The 14,313-nt window shown below is 48.8% G+C and overlaps 1 long non-coding RNA gene across 1 annotated transcript in view; it reads right to left on the bottom strand.

Annotated features, from left to right (window-relative positions):
• Nucleotides 1-2,251: 2,251 nt before the first annotated feature.
• LOC128932319 (uncharacterized) overlaps nucleotides 2,252-14,313 on the bottom strand; it is a 39,428-nt gene continuing 27,366 nt past the window's right edge. The window contains exons 2-3 of the long non-coding RNA XR_008482009.2: nucleotides 6,188-6,285; nucleotides 2,252-3,258 (exon numbers count right to left, since the gene is read on the bottom strand). This is a non-coding gene — a long non-coding RNA (uncharacterized LOC128932319). The remainder of the gene's footprint in view (nucleotides 3,259-6,187; nucleotides 6,286-14,313) is intronic.

Genomic DNA, 14,313 nt, shown 5'->3' with positions numbered 1-14,313 from the left:
GAGGGCTGAGCCTGGGGACTCCTGGGGAGAGCAGGGTGGGAGGGCCCTAGGTGTTGGTCCCATTTGTGGTCCTTTTGTTTAATTTTGTTTTGTTTTTGAGATAAAGTCTTGCTCCATCGCCCAGGCTGGAGTGAAGTGGCACAATCTCGGCTCACTGCAATCTCCACCAACTGGGTTCAAGCCACCTCAGCCTCCCAAAGAGCTGGGATGGCAGGAGTGAGTCACTGTGCCTGGCCTATGCATCAACATGTTTAAATTCTTCTGAAAACTGTGCTTTAGGAAGAGTGTTCAGACAGCCATTGGGAATAAATGACAGAATGGCAGGGCAAGGATCACGTCAGTGAGAGGGTGGCTGTGGACATTTGCTGGCCAGCAGCAGGAAAGCCACTTAGACCCTGGATTCTACCTCTGCATCCTGTCTGCACCTGAACTCTCCACCCCACATCAGTGGAAACCTGGAACTCTCAGAACAGCAGACCTCACCGGCCACTGTCACCTTCACCAGAATGATGTGATTAATTCGTTCACGCAGAAGACAGCAGGAACCCTGAGAGAACAGGATGCAGAATGTGTGGGTTTTGATGGACAGGGTGGTAAAATCTGGGAGGCTCCACCTACCTCACCTCCTGACCTGCATACTGCTTCCCCAGTCCTGCTTGGAATAGAGACTAGAGTGACATCACCAGAAATGTAGACTCTTGGAAGGACACCAGAGACATGGAGAAGGAGGAGGCCAGAGGTCTGCAAGGCGCCCAGCTCCTGGCCTCGGATGCCCAGGACTCTGTCCAGAAAGGCTCCTTCCCAGCCATGGAACTTGATGGTCCTCGAGCTCCTAGGATGGAGCTGGTGAGCCGGGCCTGCAAGTCCTTCTGCCTCATTTGCTCTCCTGGGGTTGGAGGGAAGAGAGTGATGAAGACACGGCTGGTCCGGAATTCTCCCCTGCACCGTGACAGTCACCCTGCAGCAAATCCTACTGATCCCACCAACTGTATCCCAAAGCTGCCTGCCTCTCCGAATCTCTGACCCTCAGTCCTGATCCATCCACCATCATCTTGTGCCTGCACTCCTGCAGGAGCTGACCCGGGACCACTGTTCTGGGGAGGCAGCTTCTGATGCCCAGAGAACAGAGGCTGCCCCTGAGCCCACCTGGGTATAATGCTATCAGGAAGGCTACCTTGAGGTGGTGTAATGCCTGAGCTACATCTTTTTTCTTTCACATTTTTGGTGGAGTTAGGGGGGGGGTCTATGTTGCCCAGGTTGGCCTCAAGCTCTTGTGATCCTCTGGCCCTGGCCTCCTAACATGCCGGGATTATAGCCTGAGCTACACCTTAAATGACCAGGAGGTGGGTTCTGGGCAGGCACAGGATGAGGGGATGGAGCCAGGAAGATGGAGGGGAGGCTTTGAGACAGGGGGCAGCAAAAATCCAGGCACAGGGAGCAGCACGACCCAGAGGACACTCAGTGTGGCCAGAGGAGTGCGTGGGCAGGGTCACTCGGCACTTTAGGGTCAGGCAGGAGTCCGGGGTCTCCCGTGCTTCACCCGGGGAGGGAGGCATCATCAGAAGGCAGCTGCCTGGAGAAGGTATTTTGTTATTTTTTGAGATAAAGTCTTGCTCTGTTATCAGGCTGGAGTGCAGTGGTGCAATCTCGACTCACTGTAACCTCTGCCTCCGTGTTCAAATGATTCTCCTGCCTGAGATTCTAGAGTAGCTGAGATTATAGGTGTCTGCCATGATGCTCAGCTAATCTTTATATTTTTTAATAGAGATGGCATTTTGCCATGTTGACCAGTCTGGTTTGGAACTCCTGAACTCAGGTGATCCACTTATCTCGACCTCCCAAAGTGCTGAAATTACAGGCATGAGACACTGTGCCCGGAGGAGGACACGCAGGAGGCTGGAGAAACAGTCCAAGTTACAGATGGACATTGGGACAGCTGGGCCTAGAGAGAAAATAAGTTCCTTTCTTCCATCCCCCTTCCCCCCCGCCTTTCTTTCTTTTCTTCCCTACTCCTTTCTTCTGCTCTCCTGCCTTTCTTTATGCCCTCTTTTTTCCCCTCCCTCCTCCCTTTCCTTCCCTCCCTCATTCCTTCTCTTCCTCTTTCAACTCTTTCCTTCCCTCCATCCATCCTCCCCTTTCCTTTTTCCTTCCCTCCCTCCTTTTCATTCCTCCCCTCCCTCCTTTATTCCCATCCCTCCCTTCTTCCCTTCCTCTCTCCTGCCCTTCTCCCTTCCCTCCCTTCTTCCGTAGTTCTCAAACACTAGTCCAGCACCTTCTGCATGCCGAGCACTAACTAGATACTGAGTCTGCCACAGGGAGTGGCCCGTGCTGCTGTGGAGCTTCCAGTCTAAGGAGAGCAAGGCCATCGGCCCCTGCCAGGCGCTGCCTGCAGGGCCCTTTAGGAAGTGGGAAGTGCTGGGGAAAGCAAAAATGAACCCAGGACAGGCCAAGGAAGGGAGCTGCTGGGAGAAGAGGGATGGGCAGGCAATGTCCTTGCTAGACGATGGTGAGGGAGGTGGCCCTGACTGCAGAGGGTGCTGGAGCGTACAAGAGTCTTCTGGAGTGAGGGTGGTCCAGGCGGAGGGAACAGCTAAAGCAGATGCCTAGAGAGATGTGTGAACATCAGGCAGGTGTGAGGATGGGGAAAGGGGGGTAGGTGGGAAAGGGAGGGAGATGGGTGGAAGGTGAGGCTGGAGGCAATGAGGCAGCTCAGGGCAGGCCAGGTGGGCCACTGTGGGGCCTTTGGCTCAGACTGAGGAAAATGGGGCAGCTGTGGGCCTGAGCAGAGGAGGGTGCAATGGATTCAGCCCACACAGGTCTCCTGTGGCTGGAAGTGGAGAGAGGCTGGGGCAGAAGTAAGGAGTGAGCCAGGGCCTTGCTGCTGGATGCATTTTCAAGATGACGCCAAGCAAATCTGCTGACTGATGGGGTGCAGAAGAAAAAGGCATTGATCTGACCCAGGGCCTGGGGTCTGAACAATGGAGGAAAGAGCCGCCGTCCAATGTGATGGGGAAGGAACGGGGCAGGTCTGCACAATGGGCAACTCAGAGAGACAAGAACAAAGCTAGACCCGCCGGCTCCCATTCAGCTCTGCCCTTCCCATCGCCCACACCAGGGCCTGTGTCTTCCTCCCTAGTTCTTGCCTGGTCCGTCTTTTTCCCAAAAGCCGAAACTGACAGTGATTCCTCTTCTTGGTGATGAAGAAACTCAGAAAGGCAGGTGGCTCAGGAAGACAGCTATGGTGGAGAGACCCAGGAGCTGGTGACAGAGGGGACAGAACGTCAGGAGATCCCGAGGAGCCCAGCTGCCAGAGGCGTGTGAACCACAGCAGCTCCATCTTGAATAAAAGCTGGGTAAAAGGAGGCTGAGACCTACTGGGCTGTATTTCCAGGTGGTGAAGTCATTCTGAGTCACAGGATGAGACAGGAGGGCAGCACAGGATACAGGTCACAGAGACCTTGCCAGTAAAACAGGCTGCAGTAAAGAAGCCAGTCCCAAACCCACCAAAACCAAGATGGTGACCAGAGTGACCTCTGCTTGTCCTCACTGCTACACTGCCACCGGCGCCATGATGGTTTACAAATGCCATGGCAACATCAGAAAGTTTTCCTATATGATCTAAAAAAGGGGAGTCATGAATATTCTACCCCTCATTCAGCATGTCATGAAGAAATGACCCTAAAAAACTTGCTTTTTTAGGAAAGAATAAACTTGCTCTGTGGCTCACACCTGTAATCCCAGGACTTTGGGAGGCTGAGGCAGGCGGATCACCTGAGGTCAAGAGTTCGAGATCAGCCTGGCCAACATGGTGAAACCCCGTCTCTACTAGAAGTATAAAAATTAGCCAGGTGTGGTGACATGCACTTGTGATTTCAGCTACTCAGGGGGCTGAAGCAGGAAAATCACTTGAACCTGGGAGGTGTAGGTTGTACTGAGCCAAGATCACACCACTACCCTCTATCTAGCCTGGGCAACAGAGTGAGACTCCATCTCAAAAACAAAACAAAACAACAAAACAAGCAAACAAACAAATGTGCTTTCCCTTTACGGACTCATGCTGAATTGTTTCTTGCACAAGATCCAAGAACCCTCCCTTGGGGCTGGACTGGGTCCCCTTTCCTGTAACACAGCTACATATCCTGAAGAGGGTCAGACTTGGGTCCTAAGATGCGGAGTCAGGGAATGTGATAAGGGCAGCCACCAGGTCCCAGGGATCTGGGCTCATGGGGGTACACTGGGTCAGGAGGCGCCTTCTGAAGACGGGGTCCTTCAATGTCAGGCAGGGGAATGGCCCACTTACACGATGGGGAGAGGGTTATATTCAAGACAGAACATGCACACACAGGATTAGGACTGCGGGGTGTTCCCGGCCATAACAGTGAAGTTGAAACCTCTGAAATCAGGACTGGATTCAAATCCTGACTTTGACACTTGTGAGTGTGGCCTTGGGGCAAGTCACCTCCCTAACGTGCAATTCCCTAGTCTGCAAAATGGGAACAGAGTTGTCCTCATTTTGCATGTTTGCTTATTATATTTAAGCATTTTTCTAATCTTCATTTTACCCTCATGAGGGTTGTCAGACTTAGAAAATCATCATACAGATGCCCAGTTCCCTTTGAAGACAAAGAGCAAATAAGGTTTTAGTTAAGTCTCATGCATTATTTGAGACATACACTGAGAGTCCGAAACTCTCACTTCACTGGATGTCCTGTGTTTTCTCTGGCAACCCTGCTCCCTACCAGCGTGGTGCTTTTGGTATACTCATCTCTCTCCTCTCAGCTTTTGTTTCTATATTAGGAAAATGTGGAAGTGGGAGGTAGAATAAATGATTTTTAAGTTGCTCTGACTTTCTGAGAGTCATTCACAGGTTACTTGAACCCATTCTCTCACCAAGTCCCACTTCAACTCCAGTCTGCCTGCCTCAGTTTCACCTCTCAGTCCTTAGGAACACTATTTTTTTTTTTTTTTTTTTTTGAGATAAAGTCTCACTCTGTTACCCAGGCTGGAGTGCAGAGTCGCTATTTTGGCTCACGGCAACCTCTGCTTCCCAATCAATTCTGCTGTCTCAGCCTCCCGAGTAGCTAGGATGACAGCTGTGCATCACTATGCCTGGCTAATTTTTGTATTTTTAGTACAGACAGGGTTTCACCATGTTTCCAGGCTGGTCTCGAACTCCTGGCCTCAAGTGATCTACTCACCTCAGCCTCCCTAAGTGCTGGGATTACAGGTTTGACCCACTCCACCCAGCTCAAAGAAAGAACACTATTTTCTAATGTTGGGTCAGTTTGTTTCATTTATGTAGCAATAGCGTCACCTGTTGGCTTCATGGAGAAGTGCGCTGAGGGTAAACCACCCACAGCAGGGGTTGGAAGAACACTCAAAGGAATCTGACAGAACATGAGCCTCTTGTCCGGGCGCGGTGGCTCACGCCTATAATCCCAGCACTTTGGGAGGCCGAGGCGGGTGGATCATGAGGTCAAGAGTTGGAGATCATCCTGGTCAACATGGTGAAACCCCGTCTCTACTAAAAATACAAAAATTAGCTGGGCATGGTGGCGTGTGCCTGTAGTCCCAGCTACTCGGGAGGCTGAGGCAGGAGAAATGCTTGAACCCAGAAGGCAGAGGTTACAGTGAGCTGAGATCGTGCCATTGCACTCCAGTCTGGGTAACAACAGCAAAACTCCATCTTAAAAAAAAAAAAAAAAAGAATAAGAAACAATAAAAATTAGATCAGAAATAGATTTTATAGATGCTTAAAAGACAAAAAGCAGAGAAACAATTTACATACAAAAGGTATATAAATTAAATGTTTTAAGAAGAAAAGTAAATTTGGTTTTTCATTTTTTAGTTGATTAAGGGTCTCATTTTAATTTTGTATTTCTGCTTACAATACGTAGGTCCAAATAATTTATCACTGGATTTTCAGGAGGGTTGGTATTTAGGCACCAGATATGTGGCCTTGGGATTGTGAAAGAGCATTTATGGAAAAGAAAAAGTCAGAATAAGAGAACGTGCTATCAAAAGCCTATAGGGTCGGGTACGGTGGCTCACTCCAATAATACCAGCACTTTGTGGAGGCTGAGGTGGGTGAATCAGCTGAGGTTGAGCTTGAGACCTGCCTGGCCATCATGGTGAAACCCCGTCTCCAGTAAAAATATAAAAATTAGCTTTGAGTGGTGGCATGTACCTGTAATCTCAGCAAGTCAGGAGGCTGAGGCAAGAGAATATCTTGAACCCGGGAGGCAGAGGTTGCAATGAGCTGAGATCCCGCCACTGAATTCCAGCCTGGGTGATAAGAGTATAAGTCAGTCTCCAAAAAAAAAAAAAAAAGAGAGAGAGAAAGAAAAAAAAGGAAAATAACTATGGGTAGGGAACAGTACACAGTTGGTGAAAAGACTGGTTAGTGCTGCAGTTACTGGTCCAGGCAGGCGGGGTAGCTCTGACTTATAATGCAGGCAGATGCGAGGGACGGATGACCTGGAAGCCTACGCTAGTGAAGGAAACAGGTCACTGCTGCAGATTCAAGATCTGGGGATAAAAGTAAGCCACGAGTCGTCTGGGCACTTATATAGCCTATTGGCAGAAAACTCTAGAAACACAAGTTGTCTCAGCACAATTTCTGAGGGTGAAGCCATGTCATGGGAGTAGTGAAGCTGCATTACTGTCCAGTGTGCATGAGTATGAGTGTTCAGGAATCACTTTATACTAGCAGGGTGGGGAGCAGCGACTTTCCTTCCTTCGAGTTATCAGCTCCCTCTAGACCCAGATGAGACCAGGAATCACAGGACAATTCACAGTGCAACAGCATGTTTGCAGAATAGTCTCTATTCCCCAAAAGACCCACAGTCTCCCTCCAGCCAAGGCTGCTGTGATGTTTTTGTTCTCACACCAAACACATGACGTTTGCTGAACACCAGCCAACTCTTCAACACCAACTGGGTGTTCAACAACTCAATTCTCACACAATCCAGAGTCACCATAGACCGACCACTACAGGACTCAGTTCCTCAATACCGTCCCCACTGCACATGCCAGTGACAAGCACCAGAGGCCCCTCTATACCTCTTAGCCACTGTCTACACATCATGGGCTTTGATAAACTTCTCCCTGAAGTTCAATAATTTGATAAAACTAATTACAGAATATGGCAAAACGCTCCACCTATGTTTACCAGGCAAACATAAAGATCACAATTCAGGAAATGCCAACTGGAAAAAATGGATAGGGCACAGAAAAGTGGGAGAGAAAGACAGGGTGGGCAGTGAGTCCTGATGGTTAGCTACAGTTAAGAAAACTCCCTAATGCTTTGTGTTCTGTAGGAAGAGCTTACTGCAAAGAAATACCCTTACCATTGTGACCTATTTTAGACATGCCCTCTTTTAGATATCACAGATTCACAGACTCTCCATTCCTATTGTTCTTCATAAATAAATTTGTCTTCAGGGTTCAGAAGAAAATACTTGTTTAGCAAACTTGGCTTAAGTTTCTCTTTCCCCCAGACTCCTGGACTCTGCTCCACATCCAGTCTGAGCAAACATACAACCCTCCTTCTTATCCCTCCCAAGAGCTGACTTCAGAGTGCAACATTCTCCAATCTTGTGTTAATTTTGCCGCCTTCCATTCTTCCCTTCCTCTCCCCGCTTCTTTCTCAGCTTCCTTCCTCCTCCATGTGAATAAGAGCCCTTTTCAGTCTACCTTTTGAGGCATTTGCAGATATTATGTTTAGTGCTTGCAACACTACTTTATTTTTTTTTTTTAGGCAGAGTCTCAATCTGTCACCCAGGCTGGAGTGCAGTTGTGTGATCTCAGCTCACTGCAACCTCTGCCTCCCGGCTTCAAGCAGTTCTCCTGTCCCTGCCTCCTAAGTAGCTTGAACCTGCCATCACACCCAGCTACTTTTTTGTATTCTTGGTAGAGACAGAGTTTCACCATGTTGACCAAGCTGGTCTTGAACTCCTGACCTCAAGTGATCCACCCACCTTGGCCTCCCAAAATGCTGTGATTATAGGTGTGAGCCACCAGGCCAGGCCACATTACTTGAGAATAAAGTTACTTTTTATCACATCTAAATTTATTTTATTTGACACTATGTAAAAACAGCACCCAAACAATAACAATTACATCCGATAGAGGACATCACAACCCTCCTCCCATCTCAACTCTCACTGCATGAATCCCCACAGTTGAGATGGTGACACAAACTTTGACCCAGCTGTAGACACTACAAAAACTCTTACACATAGGCCAAAGAGAGAAATTTTGACTCTCTTTTCCCCAGGAAGTCTCCACTTCTCCCCCTGAATTAAAAATAAACAAAACTACAAAACAAAGAGAAAAACAAACAAACAAGGTTTAGAAGTGTTGGTTTCAGAGTTGGTTTTAGAGCAAGACATATGTTGCCAAGCGGGAATATCTTGCTGTAAGCTTTCTCACTCCCCCTGAAGCAGCTGTATTGTATCAGATGTGTTTCAACATGCCCAGAATAAATAATATGCTCAGACATTTTCCTAGTTGACAGTTTTTAACTGTCTCTACAGAAAAAAAAAAAAAAAGTATGTTTTAATTAGCCAGGAATGGTGGTGCACGCCTATAGTCCTGGCTACTCAGGAGGCTGAGGGGAAACGATCACCTGAGCCCAAGAGGTCAAGGCTGCAGTGAGCCATGATCACACCATTGCACTCCAGCCTGGGTGACTGAGCAAGAACCTGCCTCCAAAAAAAGAGAGGAACAGAAAGAAGCAATTACTGTGAATGTCAGGGTTGGGGAATACTTCTGGAGAGAAGGGAAGGGCTGGCATTGTGCCTATCTGCAGCTCCTTTTGGAAGTACAGAGTCTAGTGGGGAAGACAGCAACACGAGTGGAGATTCAGGCTGCAGCACCAGGGAGTTCCCTTCCACCTTCCTGCCTCCTTGTCCTCTCCTTTGGGGAACGGGAGCATGACTTTCTTTCTTCTTTGCCTTTCTAACTAGATAGAGTTTCTGATGGGACAATTCATATACAGGATGTATAGCATTAACATGAACAGCCAGCTGGAATTGATGGCTTTGCTGATACCCCAGTCAGGCACATCCCTGATTGCTCTGCTAAGTACATCTGGACGTTGCTGCTGTCCAGGATTCTCAGCCACATGCTTGGTGCCCACTCCCAGATTTTGGAAATCCCCTGACATTGCCCCCAAAAGGAGATACACTCACTCACAATTCTACATAGAAATTTTCTGTGTCTTTTTTTTTTTTAAGACAGAGCCACTCTGTTGATCAGACTGTAGTCCAATGGTGTGATCTCAGCTCACTGCAACCTCCACCTCCCAGGCTCAAGCAGTTCTCCTGCCTCAGCCTCCCAAGTAGCTGGAGTTACAGGCACCTGCAACTATGCCTGTCTAATTTTGTATTTTTACAAACCAATATGGCGTTTCGCCATATTGGTAAGGCTGGTCTTGAACTCCTGGTCTCAAGTGATCCGCTCATCTAGGCCTCCTAAAATGCTGAATTACAGGCATGAGCCACCATGCCAGTCATTTTTGTGTCACCCCCTAGGCCAGCCTCTGCATGTTTGGGCTTCATGAGGCTGTGGCTGTCCAGCTGGCTGCCTGTCATCTTTAGTCTCTGTGTCTCCTCGATCCTTCTCAGCTGCCCATGAATTCATTTTCTTTTCTTTGTTTTTTCTTGAGATGGAGTTTTGCTCTGTCACCCAGGCTGGAGTGCAGTGGCATGATCTCGGCTCATTGCAACCTCTGCCTCCCATGTTGGAGCAATTTTCCTGTCTCAGCCTCCTGAGTAGCTGAGACTACAGACACGTGCCACCGTGCCTGGCTAATTTTTGTATTTTTAGTAAGGTAGGATTTTATCATGTTGGTCAGGCTGGTCTCAAACCCCTGACCTCAGGTGATCCACCCACCTCAACCTCCCAAAGTGCTGGAATTACAGGCATAACTCACAGTGCCCGACCTCAGTTTTTAAACTCAGCCTGAGTGGGCTTCTCTTGCTAGCAGCGAAGAGCTCTGACCCCTACGGACTTCTCCCACACAGCAGGAAGTGTTTGGATGTTTCTGGATCTAAAATCCAAGTGTCTAAGCCTACCAGTAGTTGCAAGTGCAGACGGTCACACAATTTTTTGGCTACAATGGCACAAAAACGGTCACATTCAGTAGAAACTGTGCCTCCAGTACTGATACAACCTTTCTGTTTTTCACTGCTAGTATAGTATTCAATAAACTGCATGAGGGCAAGGCGCAGTGGCTCATGTCCTTAATCCCAGTACTTCAGGAGGCTGAGGTGGGAGGATCACTGGAACCCAGGAGTCTGAGGCCAGCCTGGGAACATAGTGACACCCTCTCTATAAAAAAAGATAAAAATTAGCCAAGTGCAATTTTGTGCACCTGTAGTCCCATCTACTTGGGAGGCCGAGGCAAGTGGGATCACTTGAGCCCAAGAGATTGAGGCCGCAGTGAGCTATAATCATGCCACTGCACTCCAGCCTGGGTAACAGAGAAGAACCTCATCTCTTAAAAAATAAAAAATTTAGGCCGGGCATGGTGGCTTACACCTGTATTCCCAGTGCTTTGGGAGGCTGAGGTGTGTGGATCATGACGAGGTCAAGAGTTCAAGATCAGCATGAGCAACACGGTGAAACCCCGTCTCTACTAAAAATACAAAAAGTAGCTGGGTGTGGTGGCATGCACCTGTAATCCCAACTCCGAAGTCTGAGGCAGGAGAATTGCTTAGAACCTGGGAGGTGGAAGTAGCAGTGAGCCGAGATTGCACCATTGTACTCTAGCCTGGGAGACAGAGCAAGACTCGGTCTCAAGATAAATAAATAAGTAAATAAAAATTTAAAAGTAGGTAAACTATTGCTTCATGAGGACAGCATTTCTGTTTGGGATGATGAGAAAGTTTAGAAACAGATGGTGGCACTGGTTTCACAATATTGTGAATCTACAAAATGCCATTGAATTGTACACTTAAGCATGGGTACATTTATCCAAGTTTATTATCTATTTCTACAAACATTCACGAAGGCTGGACCCCTGAAATGTCAAAGTCATGATCCAAGGTGGGGAAGGGTGAGTGGGTTTTGTGCTCCTATTAGTACTTTTTGTTCTCAACCTAAAGTCGGCTGGGCTAACCTCCAATGCTTAATAGGGTAGGTGTATTCCGTGCATTTGCGGGCTGGGTATGGTGGCTCATACATGGAATCCCTGCACTTTGGGAGGCTGAGGTGGGCAGACTGTCTAAGCTCAGGAGTTCAAGACCAGCCTGGGTAATGTGGTGAAACCCTGTCTCTACCAGAAATACAAAAATTAGCTGGGTATGGTAGGGTGCTTGTAGTTCCATCTACCCGGTAGGCTGAGGCAGGAGAATCACTTGATCCCGGGAGGCAGAAGTTGCAGGCAGTGAGCCAGGTGGGAATCACTGCACTGCAGCCTGGGCAACAGAGCCAGACTCCACCTCCAAAAATAAAAATAAAAATAAATAGGTCAGGTACGGTGGCTCATGCCTGTAATCCCAGCACTTTAGTAGACTGATTTAGAAAGATTACCTGAGATCGAGTGTTCTTGACCAGCCTGGCCAACATGGTGAAACCCAATCCCTACTAAAAATACAAAATTTACCCAGTGCTCATGCCTGTAATGCCAGCCACTCTGGAGGCTGAGGCAGGAGAATCACTGGAAGCTGATCGGCAGAGGTTGCAGTGAGCCAAGATTGCACCACTGCACTCCAGCCAGGATGACAGTGTGAGACTCTGTCTCAAAAAATTAAAAAATGCATTTTCAACTTAGTATATTTTCACTTTTTTCTTTTCTTTTTTTTCATAGAGACAGGATCTCTCTGTGTTGCCCAGGCTGGTCTTGAACTCCTGGGATCAAGCAATCTTCCCACATTGACCTCCCAAAGTGCTGGGATTACAGACATGAGCTACTGCACTTGGCTGCTATTATGAATTTATGATAGATTTCTGGAAACATGACCCTGTCATGAGTCAAGGAGCATCTGTAATCATGCTGAAAATGGGGGTAGCTTGTCTGAGAATATGGGGGAGTGTTACAAAACACAAGGGGACCAGGGCCTGTGGAGGGATACCACAGGCTGCCTCTGGCTGAAACCCAGGGCTCCCTCCTCTGTGTCTCCTGCTGCAGGACAGACCCCAGGCTCACAGCTCTGCAAATCCATGCTGTGTGCACTGCAGGACTTTGAATCCGCAGCTGGGGGTTGTGGGTGATGTTGGAGCAGGAGCAGGGCAGAGAGGACACTTAGGGGTTGCACCTGCAGCCACACTGGCAGAGGAAGTTTGTTTTCTTTTTCTTTTTGAGACGGACTTTTGCTCTTGGTGCCCAGGCTGGAGTGCAATGGCATAATCTCGGCTCACCACAACCTCAGCGTCCCGTATTCTCCTCCATCACCCTCCTGAGTAGCCGGGATTACAGGCATGCACTAGCATACCTGGCTACTTTTGTATTTTTAGGAGGGACGGGATTTCACCATGTTGCCAGCTGGTCTCAAACTCCTGACCTCAAATGGTCCACCTGCCTCAGCCTCCCAAACTGCTGGAATTACAGGCGTTAGCCACCACACCTGGCCCTGGTTGCCCTGTCCTGCCTGCTGGCTCTGTACAGCCTCAGCTTCTCTTCCTCCCACCTCTAGCTGATAGAGAGCAACCCCAATTCCCTGGGGTTCTAGGCCACCTTCTATGAGAGCAGTTACAAGTTACATGGGAACACCAAGTACAATCTGGTGAGCTATGTCCTCACCAAACCTCGCTGTATGTCCCCCGAGGGCCCCCTCTTCCTTCTTCCCTTACCAGCATAAAGAGCTGAGAAATTTCTAGACAACACAGCCCCTAGCCCTACCCCGTGGTGGGAAGATGATCAGGCAGCCATCACCTACACACCTGACTTCATTGAAGTGTCACACGGGTCAGGCGAGGTGTGAGCTGGTAATCCCCGCACTTTGGGAGGCTGAGATGGGTGGATCACAAGGTCAAGAGTTTGAGACCCACCTGACCAACATGGAGAAAACCCATCTTTACTAAAAATACAAAAATTAGCAGGCCGTGGTGGCATGTGCCTATGATCCCAGCTACTCAGTAGGCTGAGGTAGGAGAATCACTTGGACCCGGGAGGCAGAGGTTGCAGTGAGCTGAGATTGTACCACTGCACTCCAGCCTGGGTGATAGAGTAAGATCCCATCTCGATAAATAAATAAATAAAGTATCACACGGGAGATTCCCATATGGCATGACAGGGAGAAGCCTAACCCAGCCTGGGGCAGGGCTGGAGGTCTAAGTTAGCTGAGTAAACTGAGGCAAAAGGATTTAGTGGGGGCAGTTTCCACAGGGTGGGGGCATTTTCCACAGGGCGGGGGCCTGACCAGCTGCAAATCAGCAACAGCAAACTTTTTTGACCAGGATCATCGCATCTAGATGAGTGAGGAAAACAATCACTCCTCACTGTGCATCCCCAGAACTCCCGGAGCAAGGGACTGGGAGCAACCACACTGGGGCCATTGTTTCTGTGAGCTCCCAGAAGCCTTTCACAAGTGGTGGGATTAGAAAGGAGCAGGGCTTGGCTGAGTGCAATGGCTCACGCCTGGAATCCCAGCACTTTGGGAGGCCGAGGTGGGTGGATCGCCTAGGTTAGGAGTTGGAAGCCAGCCTGGCCAACATGGTGAAACCCCAGCTCTACTAAAAATGCAAAAATTAGCCAGGTGTGGTAGCACTCACCTGCAGTCCCAGCTACTCAGGTGGATGAGGCAGGAGAATCTCTTGAACCTGGGAGGCGGAGGTTGCAGTGAGCCAAGATTGCATCACTGCATTCCAGGCCTGGGTGACAGAGCAAAACTCCATCTCAAAAAAAAAAAAAAAAAAAAAAATCGGAGCAGGGGACAAAGTGTGGCTCACACCTGTAATGCCAGCACTCTGGGAGGCCAAGGTGGGTGAATCACCTGAGGCCAGGAGTTCGAGACCAGCCTGGGCAACATTGTGAAACCCTGTCTACTGAAAATACAAAAATGAGCCAGGTGTGGTGGCAGGTGCCTGTAATCTCAGCTACTCAGGCGGCCGAGGCATGAGAATGGCTTGAACCTGAGACAAGAAGGTTGCAGTGAGGCCAGATCATGCCCAGCCTGGGTGACACAGTGAGACTCCATCTCAACAACAACACACTTTAGAAACGGTGGTCCCTCTAAACACATACAGCATTACCATTGGCTCTAACAAAGCCACTGCCATTTATCCCAAAGGAATAGAAAACAGAAACTCCAAGAGGTATTTGCACACCTGTGCTCACAGGAGTGCGATTCACAACAGCCAAAAGGC

This window comes from Callithrix jacchus, chromosome 6 (genome assembly GCF_049354715.1).
Source record: "Callithrix jacchus isolate 240 chromosome 6, calJac240_pri, whole genome shotgun sequence".
In the NCBI taxonomy this organism is placed as follows: Eukaryota; Metazoa; Chordata; class Mammalia; order Primates; family Cebidae; genus Callithrix; species Callithrix jacchus.
This window is presented reverse-complemented; position numbering and strand designations above follow the sequence as displayed.